Source organism: Mercenaria mercenaria, unplaced genomic scaffold, assembly GCF_021730395.1.
Source record: "Mercenaria mercenaria strain notata unplaced genomic scaffold, MADL_Memer_1 contig_3363, whole genome shotgun sequence".
NCBI classification, from domain to species: domain Eukaryota; kingdom Metazoa; phylum Mollusca; class Bivalvia; order Venerida; family Veneridae; genus Mercenaria; species Mercenaria mercenaria.
In genome coordinates, this window is record NW_026461492.1 from 45,535 (window position 1) to 70,116 (window position 24,582).

The following is a 24,582-nucleotide window of genomic DNA, read 5'->3' on the forward strand; positions in this document are numbered from 1 at the left end:
TGTTACACATGTTTGTTTTGATGCATTTGCAATAGCGTGCGAGTAGTGAAAATTCACATAACAAAGTGGAACACAGTTTTCAGCAATTGTTTATCTTTATTCTTTACAAATGGCATTCATGATACTTAAAATATTCGGAAAAAGCTGTCTCCCTTTGAAAATAAATGCCATTTGTACTTAAAATATTCGGAAAAGTTGTCTCCCTTTGAAAATAAATGCCATTTGTTTCTGAAAGACTAATTCTAAGCCTTAAGCTATTAAATAACCTGGCAGCTTACTTATATCTGCTTTCAACGAACGAACTTAGATTATATTTTTACTTATTTTACTTCAACTAAACGATAGATGCTTTCAGTGTTTGCTAGTTTGTGTATCTACTGGGATTGTGTTCTGTGGCGACCTCTGAGCCAAATGATTACATACATAAATACACCTATGTTGTGTTTGCATATACGAATACCTTACATAAATACAGTGGTATTCTAAGTATATGATATACGTCATCATCCGAGAACGTTATTAATACAATAGTTGAGTAAATTCCGCAGGTAGTAGATTTAATCTTACATAGACCAACGAGCTGGTCTTTTAGTTTTGGTTTTCGGAATAGCCAACCGAAGTTTGGTCCATAGAAATAAATCATATCCGAAAATATTTACAACATCGTCCAAACCTTGACTTTTGGACATATCTGTCAAGGAACTAGCTTTTATATATCGTAGCTAAATATCTGATTAATGCTTCAGCGTAAATCTATTTACGGATGTTCTCGTATTACACATTCCGTTTCATAACGTCATTGAATATAGAGGATGAAACAAGAAATAATGTGATTTAGATACCGATGTATATATGTAATGGCAATTCATAGCTTATTTTATTTATGTAGTGATTAATTTCGAACAATGAGCCGTTGATACTTCGTAGCGTCACTTTCTCAATGCAAGGTCCAATAATACCCGTTATATCCACAAATTAGTTAAACAATGCAAGGGAAATAACCTCTGCAAGCTGTCATATATTACAATCAAAAGTTACTTGTCCCTACCCTGCTCTTAGTTGTGTTGATAAGAGTAAATTATGATCAAGTTCTTTTTCATACCCTTTTATTGTCGGGAGTTATGATATAGAAGTGTACATGTAATAGGTGTTAATCTACTTCTCAGTTAAATGTTTGGAAGCTACCGGCATGTGTTATGTTTTACAAAAATTGTGCTGTTTGTATTGACTATAAATTTTATGTTTGCAATTTTATGTCGAATAAAGAATATGTTATGTTATGTTATGTTATTATACATGCAGAATTATCTTAACAAGAAAATTGCATATTTTATGTTCATAACAAAAAATATGGCAGGTACGTTATAAGCATTATAATCCTTAAATGACACAATCTATGCTGAAAAGAACTTTGTTTGAACAAGAGCAAATTTCTAGACCATAAACTATTTAAATTAAAAATAGTTTAATGCATTCCTCGTATCTTTTATATCGGACCTGTAACAAAACCTGTCAATTACCCCTAGATTACGATGTTATAGCAAGGCTTACACAACTGTTCTATTGTTCTCTGCAGGTTAATAACCAAAAAACCCCCATAATACACAATACTCAATGCTAAGGCTATAAACGCGTATCAGTTACGGGTAGTTATATTAGTGATAAGTAATAGAAAGAGCATTGAAACTCGAGGGTAAACGATTTGTACGAGGGGGCGTAGCCCCACCGAGTATAAATCGTCTACCCGAGAGATTTAATGTTCTTTCTGTTTTGGTCCGTGGGCCAAGGTAAAAAAAAATGAAAGTCGTAACCCAGAAATTAGGCAAAGGTTGAGCTATACCATGATGTTATACTATCATTCAGGAAACTTTTAAGGGTGGATGTCGGTCTGAGCAACATGTCAATAAAATTTAATGACGATTTTAAAAACGTTGGTGTCTAATGAGTACAATTAGGCATTGCATAGGGAAAACTCTGATTTGGATGATGAAAAAGAAATTTATGTGACATTTCTTATAATAAATCTTATCTTTTAATACCTAAAATAATCAATAATTTACTTTGGTTGTCGAATAATGCTACGCTATGTACTATATACCGAATAAAATGTAAAACGTAGGGGTTGATATACCCCACCCACCACATTAGTACATATACTTATGCGGGAAATCTTAAGAACTTCTAATCCTTCATAAAGGAATAGACCCTCATGTGTACAATAAAGAAAACAAATTGAATGAATAATTAACCAAAAAATTAGATACCTTTGCACCTTAATGCCAGTGTTCCAAACCTCTAGTTCGTGTTTCATTTCTGGGCGATATGCATACTGACAGACATATTCTTTGCTAATGGAGTAGAAATGATGGAAGTATTGCAAAAGTTGATACGACCGCAACATTTTCAAGGAAGTTCCCAATGGGGAACAACAAAAGGGAAGCAGATCCAACAATATAAGTCTTTATTCAAGATGACAGCTATTTCAAATTAATCCGAAATTATTATACATATGAGTTAATGCCACCAAAATGTTCATATTTTGATGACTTTAATTCTCTTCTATGCTAGCTTAGGTATTTTAGTAGTCATTATGTACGTAGTAATCAAATCATCCAACCTTTAAGTTTGTTAAACTACCAGTAAAATAGGTTATTTAGTTACACAGATTATAAACATTAAGACTTTCCAAATTTCCAAATAATTGCCAAAAATTCGATCAAACATGTACATATGAAAGAGGTATAGCTCTTCAAAAGTCAAAGCTATTACAGAAATCACCCATATTATTGATTTAAACATGTTACAGAGGATTTTACCGCTCACAAAATGCCCACCTGAAATCGGTTACAAATATTGATGAGCTACTTTTGTTCAAATATTCAGTATTAAAAAAATTAAAACAAATCAAATAAGTTTTCAAGGTATTGAAGTTTGGTTATTCAGATAATTCTAATAAAGATAAGGTACTGTCATTTTAAAACTGGCCGCCAGAAATATGCAAACATACATATGGATAAGATCTAAGTAAGAATTCTATTATAGAAGTCATATGATTTTGTCAAAATAATTTTGATTGAATTTTATTATTATAAACTGCTTGCCATCGTTCTGTCAGGAGACATTGCATCAGATCCTGGCCCAATAAAGTTTCCATGTGGAACTTGTGAGCGTTCAGTTGCAAAAAACCATAGGGCTCTGTGCTGCGACAAATGTGATATATGGTCACACATAAAATGTGCGGGCATCTCACCAACTGAGTACATCAGACTTGGTAACTCAGACAAACCCTGGTTCTGCGATGGATGCATAAACTATACAGAAGGCTCTGTCATTAAATCAAATCAGGATAATTCTATTTTAGTTGCACATTTGAACTTAAACAGCTTGAAATCCAAATTTATGGAAATTCATGAATTACTAGCTGGTAAAATTATAGACATTCTGTTCCTCTCCGAAACTAAAATAGATGCATCATACCTTGATTCTGCTTTTAATATTTCAGGCTATAAATTTGATAGAAGGGACAGGAATATTCATGGTGGAGGACTAGCCTCCTTTGTGAGATCAGACATACCATCAAGGAGAAGAAAAGATCTTGAGTGTAAAAACATTGAAAACCTAGTTTATGAGGAACCCTTAACAAAAGTAAATGGTGTTTTATGTGTGCCTACAGGCCACCTAGTTTAAATGCTGACTATTTTATTGAAAATCTCAGTAAATCTTTAGATAAATGTTTAGCTTTATTTGACAACTATGCAGTAATTGGTGATCTAAATTTTGACTTGCTCTCTGATAGAAAAGGAAAACCTCTCCTAGATTTTTGTGAACTTTTTAGTCTGACAAATATTATTAAGGAAGCCACCTGCTTTATGAAAAATTGTAAGCCATCTCTTCTGGATGTATTTTTAACAAATTCTAAAACTTTGAATTTTACAACAGGTATAAGTGACTGTCATAATATGATTAGTACAGTAATAAATAACATGACACCAACCATTGAAAAACAAAAATGTGCTTTTAGAAGTTTTAAGAATTTTAACCCTATAGATTTTAACTCTGATTTAGGAAACTTGAATGTACATGAAAGCTTGTCTCACAATAGCAGTGATATTAATGATATCTATAACTCTTTTGAATCAGAAGTTGGTAGGATCATAGATGAGCATATTCCAGTTAAATATACATACAGAAAAAAGGACCAATTGCCATATATGAATAAGGTATTAAGGAAAGCAATCTATAATAAGAAAATGTCATATCATAAATATCTAAAATATAAAAGCTCGAAAAATTGGGAAGATTATAGACAAAAAAGAAATCTTGTAAATAAACTTAAAAAGAAGTCTTTAAATAACTACTTTATGGAAAGGTGTTTAGGTGGATGCAAATCAACTGATTTTTGGCAAACTATAAAACCATATATGTCTAAAAAAGCATGCAGTAATGAAAATAAGATAATTCTAAATGAAAACAATAACATTATTTCAAAAAATGATGAAGTAGCAGAAATTTTCAATGACTTTTTTGTGAATGTGGCTAAAGATATAGGCAAGGACTACACCTTTGATAAAAGTAACCACCCTGGCTTGAATGGAATTGCTAAAAAAGAATTCAAACAAGAAAATTTTGACTTCTCGCCTACTGATCAAAATACTGTATCCAAAAATAATTGATAAATTTAATATTAAAAAGGCAACTGTGTAGATAAAATCTCTGTTAAGATATTAAAATTAGGCAAACCAGCTCTTGTACCTCACTTTACACATCTTTTGAATAATACAATAAACTGGGCATTTTTCCAGACAGATTGAAGCAAGCTCAGGTGACGCCAGTTTTCAAAAAGAATGATCCATTACTAAAGTCTTACTATAGACCAGTTAGCATTTTGCCTGTGCCCTCAAAAATTTTTGAAAAAGTTCTGTCAGTACAACTTAGCAATTATTTTGACTCTATTTTTGACAAATTTCTATGTGCTTTCAGAAAAGGCTATGGTTGTCAAACGACTCTATTGAAACTTCTTGAGGACTGGAAAACGGCTCTTGACTCAAATGAATATGTTGCTGCCATTCTGATAGACCTGTCAAAAGCATTCGACTGTCTGCCCCATAACATTCTCCTTAGTAAACTAAAAATACATAGTCTAACTGATAAGTCTATAAACTTAATGTCTAGTTATCTTTCATATAGGAAACAACAGATTAAAATTGGTAACATTGTAAGTACTTGGGCTGAAATAGATAAGGGAGTGCCTCAAGGTTCCATTCTTGGGCCTTTGCTTTTTAATGTTTTTATAAATGATATTTTCTACTTTATAAACAATAGTACCCTTTATAATTATGCTGATGACAACACTCTCTCATTTCACACACCAAACTATGATGAGCTCCTCACAACTTTACAAACAGAAAGTGATACTTTAATTGACTGGTTTAGATTTAACTGTATGCAGGCTAACCCGGATGAATTCCAGGCAATTGCTGTAGGTAAAAAAAAAACACATGATAAAGCTCCTGTTTTTAAAATCGGCAGATCCACTATTGAATGCGAAGATATTGTGAAATTACTGGGTGTTGACATTGACTTTAGTTTAAACTTTGACTCTCATATAAATAATATTTGTAAAAAGGCTGCTCAACAAATAAATATCTTAAAACGTATTGGAAAAAATTTAAATAGGCTTAACAGATTAACAATTTTCCATACCTTTGTGCTCTCAAACTTTAATTTTTGTCCGTTGTCTTGGCATTTCTGTTCAGTCAGTAATACTAAAAAAATTGAAAAGATCCAAGAACGTGCTCTCAGATTTGTTTACGATGATTATGATAGTTTGTATAAAAACCTACTACTTAAGGCCAAGTTACCATCATTACACTTATGAAGGACTAGAACAATAGCTATTGAAACTTTTAAAATTTTAAATAATATGGCCCCTACAGTTCTGTCAGATTTAGTAGTGAAAAAAGATTCAAAGTATAACTTCAGGTATTCCAATATTCTACAGGTCCCTCAAGTTAAGACAACAACATATGGTAAGAATTCGTTCCGTTATGCAGCACCAGTTCTGTGGAACTCCCTACCAGAAAGCTTCAGGCAGCTAACAGATTTTAATCGGTTCAAAAACCAACTTGGTTTCTGGGACGGCAACAGTTGTAAATGTGTTGCATGTAAATAATGTCTGGGGCTTTCTGCTGGTGGGTCCCGCAGACCAGCTTTTTCCTAATTTGCTTCCTGAGTTGCTTTGATTAGCCTGTTTTGATGTTTATTTTGCTTTTACTTTTTTTTTGCCTATTATTATGTCTTGACTTTGCCATGTTTTTTTTGTAGTTTAATAATATGCTATCGCCTCTGCTTACCTTGATTGGCTGATTGCTTAGTATGTGCTATCTGCTTGCTTGTAGGCTTCTGTGCTTATTATTGTATTGTACACTGTCTGATTATGTGACATGCTCTCTTTCATGTTGTTAGTCATTTGCTACTGTGAGGAAGTTGCTGATCAGTTCTTTCCAAATCTGATTGGGCGGATACAGTTTTTATCACCATTTCTTAAGTATACACTTTTGTGTTGTTTTTTTGTATTGCAGATCTTATTTTCCTTTCTTATGGCAGTTTTTAGATAGCAGTGTCTAGATCAGCAGCTTCAACACAGATTTTAACACTTGTATTATTACACATGGTCATCCAGTTCTATTTAAATTAGTGTGCTTAATTAATTTCTCTTTTGTAGCTCTTTTAATTTTGTTAAACTTGTTTTAATTTGTTGTATAGTCGGTTCAAAAGCTCTTCAGAGCTTATGTTTTGTAATGTTGCCTTCTTGCCGACTCAAAATAAAACTTATTGTGTTGTATTGTATTGTATTATATTGTATTGTAGTGTTACCAATATGAGCTATTTCTCTTATTATCACGATGGCGCCATTTTCAAAATGCATACCGTAAAAGACGTTACAATAATATAATTTAAATGCTGCTTTTATTTTTTTTTAAACTGAACATGTTACACTGAATTTTCATTCAAAAGATTTTGATTGTAGCTACAATGTAATATTAATTTGTATCAGAATGGCTGCCTGATAGATGTTACATTATATACAGTGTATTCTAGTAAAATAACGAGAAGTGGAGAATTGAACATATAATGAAATTGTCACTTTCTTTTAAAAAAGCCAAGTGAAAAGGATCATTGTACAGTCAAACAGTTATGTTTTTTAACATTTGAAAGAATTTATAAAGTATATGTGTAAACGCAAATTGTATTTTTTTTTCTGTTACAATTCATCTAAGTATTTAAAGGACAAAGCCTTACCTGATTACACAAAAGGAAATAAGCATATACAATTCTAAACCTATATCAAAGCAATCTATGAAACATATATATATATATATATATATATATATATATATATATATATATATATATATATATATATATATATATATATATATATATATAGAGTATGAGAAAAAATATATGTTCAAACAGTGTCAAAAGTTTACTAACAGAAAGGATTTCGGATCTGACGAAACGTGATGTTTCAAATATTAGGTATATAAGTGAGATATTAAAGAAAAAACATCAACGAAATGCCTTTCAAACACACTGGATCCCGAAAGGATACAAGAACATAAAGATAAAATAATAGAGTATGAGAAAAAATATATGTTCAAACAGTGTCAAAAGTATATATATATATATATATATATATATTGATATACCTTTTGATGGTGCTTGAATGTTTTGTCTGTTTTGTTTGAAATAGATTTTTTCAGATATATCAAAATGCCAAATTCCTTCAATATCCTTTAACAAAAACCTTTCAATGCGTATGCCTCTGAAATAGTGCCAAACTAATATGAATACATTTATAGTCATGCATTTACTTCACATTATGAACAGCTATAAATTGAGCAAGTCCTGGAATCAAGAGGTCGTGCATCGTATCTGTTTGTTGTTTGGTCGTATGAGTAATACTAATTGGTATTTTTGTAATTAACATATAAAGTAACGTAGGTTTCAATCCATTTTAGGATGTAGCTTAATGATACATCTACGGAATAAAACACTTAACTAAAAAGAGTTTTTACAAATATGTCATATAGATATCAATGCACCACTGGCGTGTTCCAAACAAATGGTGCAGACTCTGTAAGTGTGTACATATGCATCTATGCATGTATGATGAACTTATTATGATACTGATACCAAAAATGACTTCTAGCAATCTCTCACATCAAATTTTAGAGTATAATTCTGTCATATGGTGTACATTTATGTTAGAAAGCATCCTCTTGTATACTTCTGAAACATACGTTACCGAATTTTGATAAAGGTAGTTACTGTCTAGTAACATTATGTTTTAAACACAGTTCAATACCGAGGTAATCTATATGTAACAGTTGAAATACACCATCTTTTGAATGAACTAGTTTGTTTGTATTTGTTAATAGTTTTAAAAGTAGAATATTAAAATCTAGTAAGAATTCAGAATTAACAACAATGATACCACAACCACAATATAAACAAGGATTCTAATCTCATCTCATTTTCGTTAACGAAATGTAATATGATTGTGTAGTTCAGTAATTCCGTCGCACAGTATAAGTGATATTTAAAAATCACTATGGTCAAAGATTTGAAAAAAATATGTTTTACTAAAAGTGACATTTGTTTCTCTACTCATGTTGTACTGTATATGTATGATGTTCAAAATGTGCAGTGTTTATTTACATCATGAATTACATCAGCAACTTTGAACACAAAATACATATAAACCGATAATTTCAGTAATGAATACAATCTCAAAATTTGGAATAAATGGTTACAGTGAGCCTTTAATTGATTTAGAACAGTTACATAAGCAAAACGCTAATATCTGAAAGTCAGTATTGAAACAATCTACAAAAAATATGTGTGTAGCCAATAATACTTTTAAAGAGAGAGAATTCCGTATTTTTCATACACAAGGTTTACTAAAATGAGTATAATTTTTGTTTGACATACGGTAGAAAGCGACATCCGGTCTTAAACAATCCCGGAATGAATGTATTTATGGCTGAAGTGGATGAACCTTTGACTAATTTCTGGGTTACGAAATCGAAAAACTAGAGGACTTACAGAAATTGGCCCACACACCATTTTGTATCATAGCCGTCCATATATGGTAGTTCATTCTCATCCATCAGAGGTTCTTCAAAATCCCGAGACGAACCTCTGATTTATTTCCATCGTTTACTTGGTGAGCATGCGCACTCGTAATTACTATCGGGAGTGGTTTCAGCCAATCATTGTTCGCCTTATTTGGAACTCCGAATTTAAACTTCAAAAAATATGTAAACAAGATACTTGCTTACGATGGATAAAGGCTGTATTCCATGATTGGATAAATAAAGATTTATTCCTGTAATTCGACGTTAAGAGATTTACATCAGAAATAATAATATTCGTCGTAAAATGGACATCGTATTCCCTCGATAATATGGAAAGGACGCGGTTACGCTTTTCACGGACGAGTTTGATTGGTTCGCTACGATTTGTCGCGAAACGACGCTGATTGGCTGAAACGTTTTACCTGTAATGTAACCAAACCATAAATATCGGCGAAATGTGCCAGAGGTTCATCCGGGGAACCACGGTAGACCTCTGGTATGCGAGAATGATGGTAGTTGTAGGCGTTCCACATTGCCATAATTATACAGCAGTTCAGTGAGTACTTAAAATCTTTGTTTTACAAATGTGTAAAGCCCAGGTAAATAAAATTGGTAGGATAGTTTGCTTGGGAATTTGTGTTTGAGAAAAGTCAGGGTTAAATAAATTTATACGTTGCAAAAAAAAAATCGATCTGAACGTTTCGAAATACCAAGTACGAACAAACTATCACATCATTTAGAGAGAGAGAAAAAAAGGTACAGATAATTTGAAAATTCCTCAACTTTGCGATGCTATCAGTGAATTTTGACAAAAAATGGCCTAAAATGCACACCTTGCACGACCAGTACCGTATTATCTGCAAATAACTGACCAAACATATGTATGTTGTTAAAGCATGTGACCAGACACAAATAATGGTGGTAATATAAGTGTCTCATAACCGTAATTTGAACAGAATTTAGATGGATCATGAGTCATTCTTGACCGTTTCTATTTCATCCGACTTACCCGCCCGCTTAACCAGTAGGTAGAGCGTTGGTCTACAGATCTGGGGTCGCGAGTTCGATCCCCGGGCGGGGCGTATGTTCTCCGTGACGATTTGATAAAAGACATTATGCCCGAAATCATTCGTCCTCCACCTCTGATAATTCATGTGGGGACGTCGGCAGTTACTTGCGGAGAACAAGTTTGTACTGGTACAGAATCCAGGAACACTGGTTAGGTTAACTGCCCGCCGTTATATGACTGAAATACTGTTGATAAACGGCGTTAAACCCAAAACAAACAAACTTTTCCCTGCGGTAAGATTTAAGACCCAGCCGTCTTCTCTATACGGAGCTAAGAAACTCAATTCAATTATTTATTTTACACAACGCAGAAATCCTTAGTTCGATAAAAATCATAAATAACCAGTTCAATATAAATGCCAAAAACATCTGTCCATTTTAAAGCGTTGATCTTGCAACAGCAAGATTCAGCAAGATAAAACTTTATTTTACAAATTTAATGATGTTTTTGTATTTATACTAAGAATCTCCTATTGTGAAACCCTAAACTGGACATTTGCTCAAGACAAACGTAATTCGTTTTCAAGAGAGAAAACAAGACACGATTTATTGGAAACTTACGTAGCAGAAAGTCTTTTGCGGACGGACGCGCATACAAGTACTGACTATATTGCAGGATTTTTTCACAATGATATATACAGATTTATGAAACTTGTTACTTGTACAGAAGCTGTTTTAAATGCTATTCATTCATTCATTATATTTTTGTTCCCTTATTTCAATATTCGTTTGAACTAGCTGGCCAAACAGTAGTGATGGGCAAATCGGTTAGATTTGCCAACCGATTAATCGGCATAATCGGACAAGCCAACCGATTCGATTAATCGGATATAATCGGATAATCGGTTACTCTAGTTGCATATCTGTAAGTTCACCTCACAGTGTATGTTTTATGTCAATACTTGAGAAACTTTAAAGAGGAACAGATACTCCTCATTCATTGAACTATTTATTAAACAAACTTTGAACGTCAACACAAATTGATAAAATAACAAAGATCATAAACATTTTACATTCAACAGTATGAATGCATAAAATCGGAATGAACTTCAAGTCAGTTTTTAATCGTTTAGATAGTTGTTCTCCTTATTATTCGAAGTTGACCTTGACCAGGATAATACTGTTTTGACCAAATTGAAAGTTGATCACATAAAAGTAAAAATGAATTGTTTGCATAGAAATGGCCCATATCTTGTAACTGAAGTATGCAAAATATATTTCAAGAATAATTCATGACACTGTTGCCTCATTTGTTTAACATATTGCTCAGTGCATTTTACACCTAATCTACAAAACTAAATATTATAAAATATAACATCATTGACACGACAGTAAAATTTCAGTCTTGAAAATTTCTCTAAATATTAAAAAAAAAAAACACATTTTCATTGGCCAGCTCTAGCAACATACTAGTATGAAATTGACTAGCAAAATGTAAACAAACGGACATTTTTCAAAAATTCTCTAAAGCTACAAAATGCCATGTCCCCAAACTTAATATAAATGTTAAGACAAATATTTACAACATATTGAAGATAAATGATAGCAAAATATAAAATACAATTTATGTATGTAAGAGCATGGTTCCCTTTTCACAACAATGTTCCTGGTATTGAGTTTTCAGGAACAACAATGTTCCTGGTCTGGAAAATTATGCAATATGTTTCTGCCTATAACTTAAACTTTATCAATACCAGCCCGATTATCTTGAAACTTACACTAAAGTTGCGTAATAAGACGCTCAAAAGACACTGTCTTCAAAACAGCGTAAAACCATAAAATCATAAAGATATACCTAAAAAGTAAAATATTTCTTTGTAAAATCCCAAGTTTATCAAAAGTCTATGGGTATTGAGGAGAGTTCAAAGTACCTACAACCTTGGTCTTTGATCTATTGACACCAAAATCGATAGGGGTCATCGATTGACCAAGGCTTATGTCTCTGAAGTGTAAAGGCAATAGGGTTACATATTCATGTTTGCTCTTCTATAAGAGGAAACTTTTCCAACATTTGTCGCCATCGTATTCTGTGTTACATTATTATAGGACTTCATGGTTTTGCTTGTGGCTGGGCCTGTACTTGGCAATGCCAGGTCTAGACAGTTTCTCGAAGTGACTATTGACATGCCGCTGTAATTATAAGTTGTAATTTCAGTGTTCAAACTGGCGATTGTTATTTTCGATGTGAAGTCTAATGCCATCTGCAAACAGAAAAAGACATTCAATCATTTTGGCTAATGCCATTTTATGCCGTGTCTATTTAGGGCCATCACTACCGAAAATATGCGTGATTTTCAATATCAATACTCAGTACACAAAATTACAATACACAGTACAGATATTATTTTGAAAACTCAATACACAGTACACCATCGACGCTCTTTCATGACCGATTTCTACGTCATTTGAATATTTACAAAGCTGAAATTTTGCACCTTTTCTTTTTGAATGTAACTTAATAAATCGGACGATTCAGAATTTTCCCAACAAAGCAAATAAGTGATAATATCGGGAGAAATGAGGTCGCTGCATGCATTTATCAAATGATAAAGTGTCATTTCATCACAAATTTTAGAGTTTCTTCTTAATATTGACTCATTTTACGCTTGTGAGAGCATATACACTGTATCTTGTTATGAAAAGTAGTGCTCTTTTCTTCTATAGTAGTATAGTACAATAGTATATCCAAGTTTTACGTACCTTGTTGACGAAAATTAATCACGTTTTCGGAAAATACCTTATCACTTAATGGCAATATCCGGTGTACGCATCCTCCCGTGAGAAATGAACCTCACAGATATCAAATACCCTATTTCTTTTGTACCCTTTCATAAATGTGAGTAAGTTAACAGCATAAAAGTAAAATATTTGTAAAGATAGTAAACTTCAAATCAGGTACTCATCTTAATTTCACCAGGGACTTATCCAGTGATATTATGTTATTAAATTAAAATTATACAAAATCAAAAATTGAAAATACTTTTGTTAATTTGCTTGCGTAAGTCGTAGGTCATGCTATGCATACTGCCATACTAATGTCAAGAGATTGATGGTTTTCCCGGCTTGATATTGTAAAATCCATATGAGCCGTGCCATGAGAAAACCAACATAGTGGGTGCGCGTCTGATCAGGATCCATGCTGTTCGCTTTTTTACGTAGAGTAGTTTTCCTTGGCGTAATTGCCCCAAAGAACCGTAAATGCCAGAAAGAAAAAGGCCAGAAACAGCTCAATTATCCGTTTAGTGTGCCAAGTCAGGGAAAAGTGAAATCGGCGATCGCGTTCATGAATGCAACGCCGACGATTATTCGATTGTCGCCGATTTTCGGCCCATCACTACCAAACAAGCACCAAATCCACTACGCCATCGCAGTCAGATATATTGTACACGGACCTGGTTCTGTAAACTACTGATTTCTTCGTTATGGGGAACATTTTTGTCAATTATTGTTATGCCATTTTTATACGCCCGTTTGAAAAACGGGACGTATTATGGGAACGCCCCTGGCGGGCGGGCGGGCGGGCGGCGTCCACAGACTTTGTCCGGAGCATATCTTCTACATGCATGAAGGGATTTTGATGAAACTTGGCACAGTTGTTCACCATCATGAGACGGAGTGTCATGCGCAAACACCAGGTCCCTAGGTCTAAGGTCAAGGTCACACTTAGAGGTCAAAGGTCAAATTCAAGAATGACTTTGTCCGGAGCATATCTTCTTCATGCATGGAGGGATTTTTATGAAAATTGGCACAATTGTTCATCATCATGAGACGGAGTGTCATGCGCAAGAACCAGGTCCCTAGATCTAAGGTCAAGGTCACACTTAGAGGTCAAAGGATACAAGAAAGAAAACTTTGTCCGGAGCATATCTTCTTCATGCATGGAGGGATTTTGATATAACTTTGCACAAATGTTCACCACTACGAGACGGAGTGTCATGCGCAAGAACCAGGTCCCTGGGTCAAAGGTCAAGGTCACACTTAGAGGCCAAAGGTCAAATTAAAGAATGACTTTGTCCGGAGCATATCTTCTTCATGCATGGAGGGATGTTAATGAAAGTTGGCACAATTGTTCATCATCATGAGACGGAGTGTCTTGCGCAAGAACCAGGTCCCTAGGTCTAAGGTCAAGGTCACACTTAGAGGTCAAAGGATACAAGAAAGAAAACTTTGTCCGGAGCATATCTTCTTCATGCATGGAGGGATTTTGATATAACTTGGCACAAATGTTCACCACCACGAGGCGGAGTGTCGTGCGCAAGAACCAGGTCCCTAGGTCTAAGGTCAAGGTCACACTTAGAGGTCAAAGGACACAAGAATAAAAACCTTGTCCGGAGCATTTCTTCTTCATGCATAGAGGGATTTTGATATAACTTTGCACAAATGTTCACCACTACGAGGCGGAGTGTCATGCGCAAGAAGCAGGTCCCTGGGTCAAAGGTCAAGGTCACACTTAGAGGCCAAAGGTCAGATACAAGAATGACTTTGTCCGAAGCATTTCTTCTTCATGCATGGAGGGATTTTGATGTAACTTGGCACAATTATACACCATCATGAGACAAAGTGTCATGCGCAGTTCCCTTCTTTAGAATTACTTCCCATTGTTGTTACTATAAATAGCTTATATTGTAACTTTAAATTACTAGTCGTAGGGAAAAATCGAGACCACTTTTCTGTAGTACAACATGCATGCTACAGCCAATTATGAGGTGTATTTTGACCAATCTCTACCCGGTAAAGATTTTTGTGTGGACTTACAGTTTTTTTTTTTTGGATTTTTTTTTTTTTTTTTTTTTTTTTAAGATAATCTTCCCTTAGTTGTTACTATAAATAACTTATATTGTAACTTTTTTATAATTGACCGTAGGGAAAAAACAAGACCACTTTTCTGTGGTACAACATGGATGTTACTTTCAAATTTTAGGTGTATTTTAAGGTATCTCTACCTGGTAAGGAGTTTTTTTGTGGACTTAGAAAAACAAATGACTTACAATGATTACTAAACAACCACAAAATTAAAATTCCATTTGCAAATACAGGTGCTAGAGTAAAGAAATTTGCTGTGACGGGCGTATATTGTGACATTCTGGCACTCTTGTAGTCATTAGGGTTGATACAATTACCCATACTTTCAGGAGCCGAAAGCAAAACAGAGAAGAATGGTTTTAGCTTTAATGCTTGTGATATGGGTGATAACTGGAACGAAGTATGGTAATTATCATTTTTGTTTTAAATATTGCGATCTTGTAGATTTCAGCTAATGCTTATACATATTTTTAAGCAAAACTTAAAATAACCTACTGTAAAATGATTGAACGTTAAAGATATTGGGCAGAAACTGATTCAAAGTTCAGGACCCTGTGACATTGACCTTTGAGTTATTTATCCAAAATCAAGTGAATTCATTTCATTCATTAACCCAATAATAAAGATTAAATGCTCTGGGCCAAGTGGTTCTCTTTTTTAAAGTCCATGTCCCTGCGACCTTTACCTTAAACCTATTTGTTCCAAAACCAAGGTCACCACTTTATAACCATATCGACATCTGAGCCCGTCATGAAAAAACCCAAACATAGTGGCTATGCATCCGCGCAGTCTGGTCAGGATCCATGCTGTTCGCTTTCAACGCCTATTGGAATAGAGAAACCATTAGCAAACAGCATGGACCTGACCAACGCGGGGGATGCGCATGCGGGCCCGGGATCCAGGGGGGTCGAAAAGCCACTTTTTGGTTTTCTCATGGCACGGCTCATCTTTTTTGAAGTTCTTGATCAGATTCTCAATTTATAGTGCAAAACCTTTTTTCAAGGTTCGATCCCGTAAATTTTGAACTTTCATTTTACGACCACCGCAAAAAATAAGGGTAAACACCTCAAACCCAGATATGCAATCGATTTGAAGGTTCTGGGTCAATTTGGGGTTCAGTTATTGACAAAAAGGGTTTTTCAAAGTTCAACCCTCTGATTTTGACTTTTTGACTTACTGATTAAAAACCAAGGGGTCATCATTTTAAAAACCCAAACCCACGTCGATAATTTTTAAAGGCCGGACAAGGGGCCCAAAAATTTTGAGCAGAGCACGGGCCCTTGAAGTTTGACCAAAAACCTATGGACTCAAAAAAGCAGAAAAGGTCAATATTTTGTAACTCAAAAAGCATTTAGATCTTTTATGAAGACTTTTGGTCATGTCATTCTCAAAAATGCGCAAACGTTTTAAAGGGTTCAGGTCCCTGTAAATTTAAACCCACCGACAAAAAAAAGGGGTTTATCTACTTCAAACCCAAATCAAGCGATCGGTCAAATGGCAAAAAGCTTTTTCAAAGTGTTCGGGCCACGCCCACCTTAACTTTTATCCTTTTAAATTTAAAGGCTCGGGGTCAACGTTCTCATGTTTTTGACAAAAACCTTTTCAAAATACGGGTCCCTGACTTGCCTTAAACCTTTGACTCCAGAAAAAATAAAGGACCGACCTACCGACGCGTCCGACAGGCAAAGCTTTATATTCCCTTTTCAAAGGGGGGGAAGGGGGGCAAAAAAAGCAACAGTCTTCCAATATCTTGCAGGGAAACATTTTTTTTTTTCACTTTTTAGATACATGCTTTCATTGAGCTTTTCAAATTACGAGAAACTGTAATAAAAGGTAATAAAAATTATCAAAATAATTAATCGTTTCATAAAAACTTTTTAAGGGTTTTTTCATTTTTAATGTTTAAACATGAAAAAATGTGTAAATTTGACCAGTAATAATTACAGAAAGCAACGTTGTATTTGGTTTTAATATCAAATAAGATTTAACCCGTTATCAGCACAAAGCCTTTTTTTTATCTACGTTGTTAAAACGTACGTAAAACGCCTTTTTTTTTCCAGTTGCATTTACTTTTTATTTTGCAGCGTCACGAGTAAAATTGGAACTACAGGAACTTTAAAATTGACATGTAAAGTTACCGAAATAATGCACTGTAATAAACAACATCAATAGGGAAGAAACAACCCAAACAACTAACAGGGGAAACCCTCGCAGAAATTGAAGCAGGTTTAAACGAACTCCAATTTTAGATAAGACATTGTAAATACAAGGGTTTTGTTCCAGGAGGGTATTTGAAAAAGATAAAAAATTACATTTTTTTTTTAAATTAGGTAGAAAAAAAAAAGGGAAAATTAGTGAAAGGATACGTTTGACACCACAAATAACATTACGGGTACGTTGCCTCTGTTTAAAAAAAATGTCAGCCTTTCAGTTGTTGGTAAGTTGATTTTTTCCGACTTATGATACGAATGGGTAGAATTGTTTGCACTCAACTAGAAGCAGTCGTTTCATGAGCATTTAACATTCACTAACATATGATCATCCGGGTAAAAACAACATCTTGTGAGAAAAGTGATTTAAGAAAAAAATGATGTAAAAATTCAAAGTTGTCGTAAACAAATTTTTCCTTACATTGAAAAATAAAGTTACTAAAACTACCTTATACGGCCAAAAATGCCCAACTACAGCTGTATACATCAAGTAATAATCACAAGTTACTAGACGAAGCTTTCTTTTGGAATAGTGTCAAAATTTAAAATGAAAAATGCTTCGATATTTTCTCCCATCATTTCAGGTGACGATAGCAAATGAAAAAACACAAACGGTTGGGATTTTTTTTACGGGTTTTACTAAAGCTGTCGTTGATTTCAGAACGATTTTAAGAAAACTGATTTGCAAAAGTTTTTTCAAAAAGTTTAGAGCCTGAAGCCCCAAATCATAAAAATTGAATAATAAATAAATAAAAATAAATGAAAAAAAAAAAGCCCTCTACCTAAAAACAAAAATGTAAAACGGGGGTAAGTATTCCTATAAGCAGTAAAGCTTGAACAGCTATACAAGACTAATTAATGCGCAAAAACAACTGTTTAATTGCGAAATGACACTACAAAAAGATTTTTGTCATTTAAAATTTAATACCGCTGAACAGCATTATACGTGGAAGGTTTTATATAAACCGCTCTTTGATCGGTTAATTTGCTTACGGAACCAAATATTTCCGAAATTTTGTAAAACAATTAAGTAAAAATTAAAAGTAAACGAGTTATAATATGATGTCAAATGAAACATGGCTTATAACATGGTTCTAAAAATTCCGTTTCACGCGTTTTTATTTGATCTTGGAAAGTCATTAAAGTTTGGAATCTAAAACTTTTACGGGGCCCCCCTTGAAAAATTCGACATTCATCACAATCTATATTTGATAATAACTGCACATATAAAACGTTAAATCGAATACAACTGAAAAAGCAAGAAGCCTCGGTGTTTTACATAGAAGGAGGAATAAACTATAAAACTTCAGCTAGGAGTTGAGCTCTTATAGAGTGGAAGGTTTTGTCAAATTTGATTTTCAAAGTGTTGTTTAAAGCTGTTAACTTTTTATTTCCAAACAAAGGAAAACTCGGGAAAATGTCACGAAACCCCATTAAAAAAGTTGCTGCTGTGTTAGGAATACAAATACGTGACAAATTTTTTTGCAATTACATGACATGGGAGAGAAAAGCAAAAGCGCAGGTCGGTGGTAAAAAAACATTTTTTATTTTTTTCCTTTTAATAAATAAACAGTGTAGGGACGTGTAAGTCCACCGGGGCCCCCCCCCTTAAAATCATGCCGGATTTAAAAACTCCTGCGGGGCAGTGTTAAAGTACCTCCCTTTTTAAAGCAACAGTTTATTTGACCAAACAGTTAGGTGTATTTAAACACAAGCAGAACAAACCAATCTTAAATAGATTTTTTCCATATCCCCAAAAACCATAAGTCAATAATGTACATATTTTTCTGGGTAATTGCCCTACCTAACAAATAAAAAAGTCTACAAAAAATTCAGTTGAAGTGCATAAAACAACAGGGACACCGTAAAAGCCCCTTCAACAGGGGAATGAAATATGCAACACCTTTTTCTCGCCTAGCATCGCCCGAGCGACCTGCTGTTTGCGATAATAAATTAAACTTTTTTATACTGGAACACCCCAAGCAAAGCAAAACTGACCTAACCCATTGACCTGATTTTGAGAAGTAGAAATATTTTACCCCCATCACTAAAACTTTCAAAAGAATTTCCATTATAAGTAAGATGTTTTTACAAATGACAGAATAGAAAATATATTTGTCCCTCTGGGTTTTGAGAAATTTAAAATCGTTGCAAGTAAAAAAAAACAATGCTTTTCAAATCAGATGTTTTTGTTTATTTTTTTATGATATAAATTTAGGACTGAATGAACATTTGCCCCCGCTATTTTTTGAAACCAATTAAACTCTGTTCAAAAAAAATTTAAAAAATTACTCTGCTCTTATTCCATTCATATTTAGGAATAGTCCGTTTCCACTAATAAATGTTATGTGTATTCTTTCAGATAACATCCATAATCGTGCAAGACAGGAGTTATTGTAAGTAAAAATTCAGAAAAAACAATTTATTGATAAATAAAAAAATTTAAAAACTGTTTGAAACTTGCTTAAAAAAATGGGTCTCTATGGCCTTTGGTTAAAAATCGCTAACATAAAACACTTGCCCCCTCACGAGTGGCCCGCCCCACACCGGGCAAAAATTACATGTGTGAAAATTTTCTTTAAAGGTTATAAACCAACCCCACGAAATATCCCGGAGGGCACTGGAGCTTCCTACGCAAACAAACGTAGAAAAAGTCTTAAATGACCTAAATCATGTCGATGCGACTCTAAACCCAACAAAATATAAAAGGAAAAATGATTTCTCGTATAAATGTACGTTAGACTATTCATAAATGGACACTGCATTTAAAACGACTTTTATCGAAAACTCCTTCCCGGGTTCGTTTTGATCAAAGGGAAAACAAACTTTTCAAAGGGTAACAAATATTTAAAGTTTTTTTTACTAACATGTAAAATTTTATTTTAAAACAAAATTCGATATAAATAAAAAATGTTTTGAAAGGTATATAAATTTGTTTCAAAAAAACCCCCTTACGGATCCAAAGACGATCGTCAAGGCTGCCCATTCATAAAACTGAAGATTTATCCGCATGAACTTATATCTGAACATCACTTGGAGGCATTAGAACGTGTAAATGTAAGAAACAAGGTGTCAACATAAATGCATAGTGCTTTGGCTTCTGAAGATTACTCATACACATAAGAGTACAAAAATCTTTTAAATCTGTTCCGTTGCAGCATTAATTTCAGTTAATTACCAAATGTTAGTCATGAAATTGGATAAGTGCAATATAATAAGTATTGAGGGAATTCAGGTAACGTTCCAAAAACGACCTACTGTAGTAACAACTATTGTTGTTAAGTTTACCGCATCTATGATCTCAAAACTCAGTCTACTGACTTAAAGACATATGCTAGTTTTCAGCTTTTATTCCTTAGAGCTAAAGTTAAAATAGCTTAACAACGCACAAATCAGCAAACGGGGAGTCAGTGTAAGAAACTGTGCAAACGAATTTGAAGAAAAGGCGTAGGATATTATGCTTCGTGCGAAAACATTACAGTCTTCATGAGAAACTAAAATGACCCTTACGGAAATATTATAGCTTTCCGCGAACACTTCTTACAATCGTGCCACGAATATCAGGCAAGGGTTGTTTGTTTGGTGTTTGCTTTTCGCACGCAAATTAGATTTGCCACGAACTTTCCGCGAACAAGTTGCTGAGTTACTGCGAACATGCCGCGAACAAGCTAAGAACCATGACTACCCAGCTAAACCTATAAAGATATTGCCCAGAAAATAGCTTGTACAGAAACAGGGTTGTTAATAATTACTTGCAAAAGTAATGCATTAAATTAGCATTACTTAGAAAAAATTGGCATTAAATTAGCATTAGCATTACTCATTTTTGTCAAAATAATGCATTAAATTAGCATTACATAGGGTGCATTAGCATTAGCATTACTTTTTGTAAATCATTGCATGTTATAATCGAATCACTATTTGTTTGTTGTTTGTTTTTCATTTAATCATTTTAGTTGTTTATTTCATAGCAGCAACACATGACAATCAATTGTAATGAATCAAATCTACCAACTAGGGATTATATATAATTTGTATGAAATACTTGAAATGATCCAACAGCACCATAAGAAACACAGCATTTAAATTCTTCAGTATTTTTGTATCTGTCTATGTCTCCAGTGCTTGATATTGTTAATGTATTATATAGTTTATCACTGTTGCATTTTATGAACATGAGCTGCTCAAAGATTTGAGCGTTTAGTCTGCTTTACAGTATTTACCTAGGTAATCTATAGTTAAATACATGCATGACTTTCTCATATTATATCTGAATATTTCTTTTACCATTACCATTACTTTATAAAAGACACTTATGTTGAAAGTCAAGTACCTGTTTAATGACTCTCTAACAGCCTAATTTGACATGACATGTAAAAGCTAGCTGCCTAAAGGTCTTTAACGTCACTATCAGTGGCATACTGTTAATTGATAAAAAGGTGTTAAAAGATAATAATAGATTCTGTTTGATATTTTGGTTGACAAAACTAATTATGTCACACTTTAATTGTTATTATGAATTTGCGCTTTGGAGCTGTCCCAGATTTTAAATGTATAGTTCAATGCATTAATTTGCATTAGATACACTGTGAATGTTATTGAAAATTTAATTGGTTACAAACAAATAGTGCTAGTGTTTTAAGTAAAATTGTATGTTCAAAAATGTTTCATAACTAGATAGTCCATATATGATTTAAATTTTATCAGTATTTAGGCAGAATATTGTGCATACCGGAACATTTGGACTGTGTTTTATGTCCTTCAGATTGAGGTTTGTTGTATATCTCTGGATCTGATCTGGTTCACACCAAGTTAACTTGAACCTGGGATTTCCAGTGATACAGAAAATAATGCCTAAGTAATGCTAAGCATTAGCATTAGCATTATTAACTTTGGCATTAAATTAGCATTATTTGTAATGCTTAAATTGTGGCATTAATCATTACTTGGCATTATTTGAAAAAAATAATGCATTATTAATGCATTAGCATTAGCATTAGCATTAGCATTACTACAACCCTGTACAGAAATAGTGCAAAAATACATAAAAGGAATCAGGAACATAAATTTCTTCAATAAACTCGATCACTAAGGCTGTAGCAGATTCAAATTGTGCATGTCTGACCTTTTTCATATCATGGTTCTTGGTATATTTTGAATTTTAAAGATAATGTATGCATGAATTTAATAGCTTTTTTTGCCATTTAAAGAACAGTGTCACATTGCATGTATTCATTTCATCTTCTTTTCATGTTCTGGCCCCTGTAACGTTGACCTCTGACAGAATTGCCCCCAAGATCAATAGGAATAATCTACTAGGCAGGTCCAATCATCCCGTTAAGTTTCAACTTTCTGGGTCAAGTGATTCTCAATTATTGATCGGAAACGGATTTGCAAATGTAAGCCCCTGCGACCTTGACCTTTGATGGAGTGACTCCCCCCCCCCCCCACCCCTAAAAAAAGAACAATAGATGTCATCTAATTTGTAAGTCATATCACCATATCAAGTTCTAGGTCAAATGGTTCTCCAGTTATTGATCGGAAACGGTTTAACATGTTCTGACTCCTGTGACCTTTACCTTTGACAAAGTGATCATAAAATCAACAGGAGTCGTTTACTGTGCATGTCCAATCATCTTAGGAAGTTTCAGCATTCTTGTTGAAGTGGTTCTCAAGTTATTGATCGAAAATAGTTTTCCGTGATCAGGCCACTGTGACTTTGACCTTTAATGGAGTGACACCCCAAAACAATAGGTGCCATCTACTCTGTAAACCCTAACTTCTAGGTGAAGTTATTGGTCGTAAAGGAAGTGTGACGGACGGAAGGACGATAAGGGCAAAACGATATGTGGGGTGAGGGGGACATAATTAATGACCTACAATTATCTGCTCAATTCAAATCTCTTGATGAACGGTTTACCAAAAAAAAAAAAAAAAAAATAAATAAATAAATAACAATATTTTAAACTCGTTTGGCGGAAAACTGCTATCAGTAGTCGCGAATATCTTGCGAAAACGACCTGCAGATAGGTATGTTCGCTGCATCTTTTTGACCATTTCGTAAGGAGACTGTTTCCAGCATTTGATCTTCCATCCAGAGAGCGCATCTAGTCATACATATAAACAGATACTCAACTACAGTGCAACCCCTGCAGAGCAACACCCTTTGGCAGATGCAGATATTGACATCAGTTGAGAGGTTGTTGCTCTATAGAGGTTAAATTGAGGATAAATTTCAGCTCTGGTAAATTTTGATGATGCTGTTGCGGAGAGGTCTTTGCTATAGAGAGGGCCGCTCTGGAGTGGTTGCACTGTATGTACTACACTGCCGTTATGATAGAGGGAAACTGAGTTATTCGTCTATATCATTAGACATACTATTACTATTCTTGTTATTAATATGTTTGTTTATATAAATGCGCAAATAAGTTTCACACATCTCATGTAAGAATCTCCTTTAAAGCAATTGTCTGTAATTCGGGTTTAAGATTAATATTTGATGAAATGTAGCATGAATGGACTGTGCATAGTGCTTATTGTTAAATCTTAATGTAATGTATATGTTGTGTGTTCAAATTAATACAGTATGGATGAACTGTACGTAGTTCTCAGGCTGATAATTTTTAGGAGTAATGTATAATGTTGAGTGTTGAGAATAATGTTTTTCATGAATAACATGTACGTAGTGATTAGACTTAGATATTTTGCATTATGTCGTGATGCGTTGATAATTTTACTGAAATGAATATGTTGTGCAAGACAAGTTGACCTGGGCCCAGTTGTTCGAAATGTTAACAGTTGATTAAGCTAACAGTCCATTTTTTAATGTAATATTTCGACATTTTAGAAAACTCAGAAAAACAAATGTATGACTCAAGGATTATGAACACTAAAACGTCTTTACAGTACAATTAAAACATCATTCAAGTGTTTCCCGCCAAGACCAGTATTTTGCATCAAAATTTAACAGGCGATTAGTTTAACAGTCTGTTAAAGTTTCGAACAACTGGGACCAGTTAGGCTAAGCGTATACAAATCTTTGAGATGTAACATTGTGCTATATCATATATTTGTAATAGTCTTTCCTTTTTATTTGAGCAATGCAGTATAAGTTGAAAATATTGGCAGCTATCTAGTACATCTATTTATATTTATTCGATTATTCGAATTAAGCTTAACAGGGACAATCTGTGTGCAATGTCTAATGGGATAAGCGAAGCATGCCTTATTCCATTTAAGTTAGTACTTGTTAAATCCCTAGTAAGACAGCAATGTAAGCCGTGGTCGCGAAATTCAATGGCATGAAACAAAGGCTGTGATTTAGTAGTTATTTTGTTTAAAAATATTAGTATAAGTTA

General features: G+C 33.8%; 1 long non-coding RNA gene across 1 annotated transcript in view; it reads left to right on the top strand.

Annotated features, from left to right (window-relative positions):
* LOC128552994 (uncharacterized) overlaps nt 1–15,543 on the top strand; it is a 36,604-nt gene extending 21,061 nt beyond the window's left edge. Inside the window, exons 2-4 of the long non-coding RNA XR_008369219.1 lie at nt 3,503–3,645; nt 6,002–6,029; nt 15,344–15,543. This is a non-coding gene — a long non-coding RNA (uncharacterized LOC128552994). The remainder of the gene's footprint in view (nt 1–3,502; nt 3,646–6,001; nt 6,030–15,343) is intronic.
* The last annotated feature ends 9,039 nt before the right edge of the window (nt 15,544–24,582 follow it).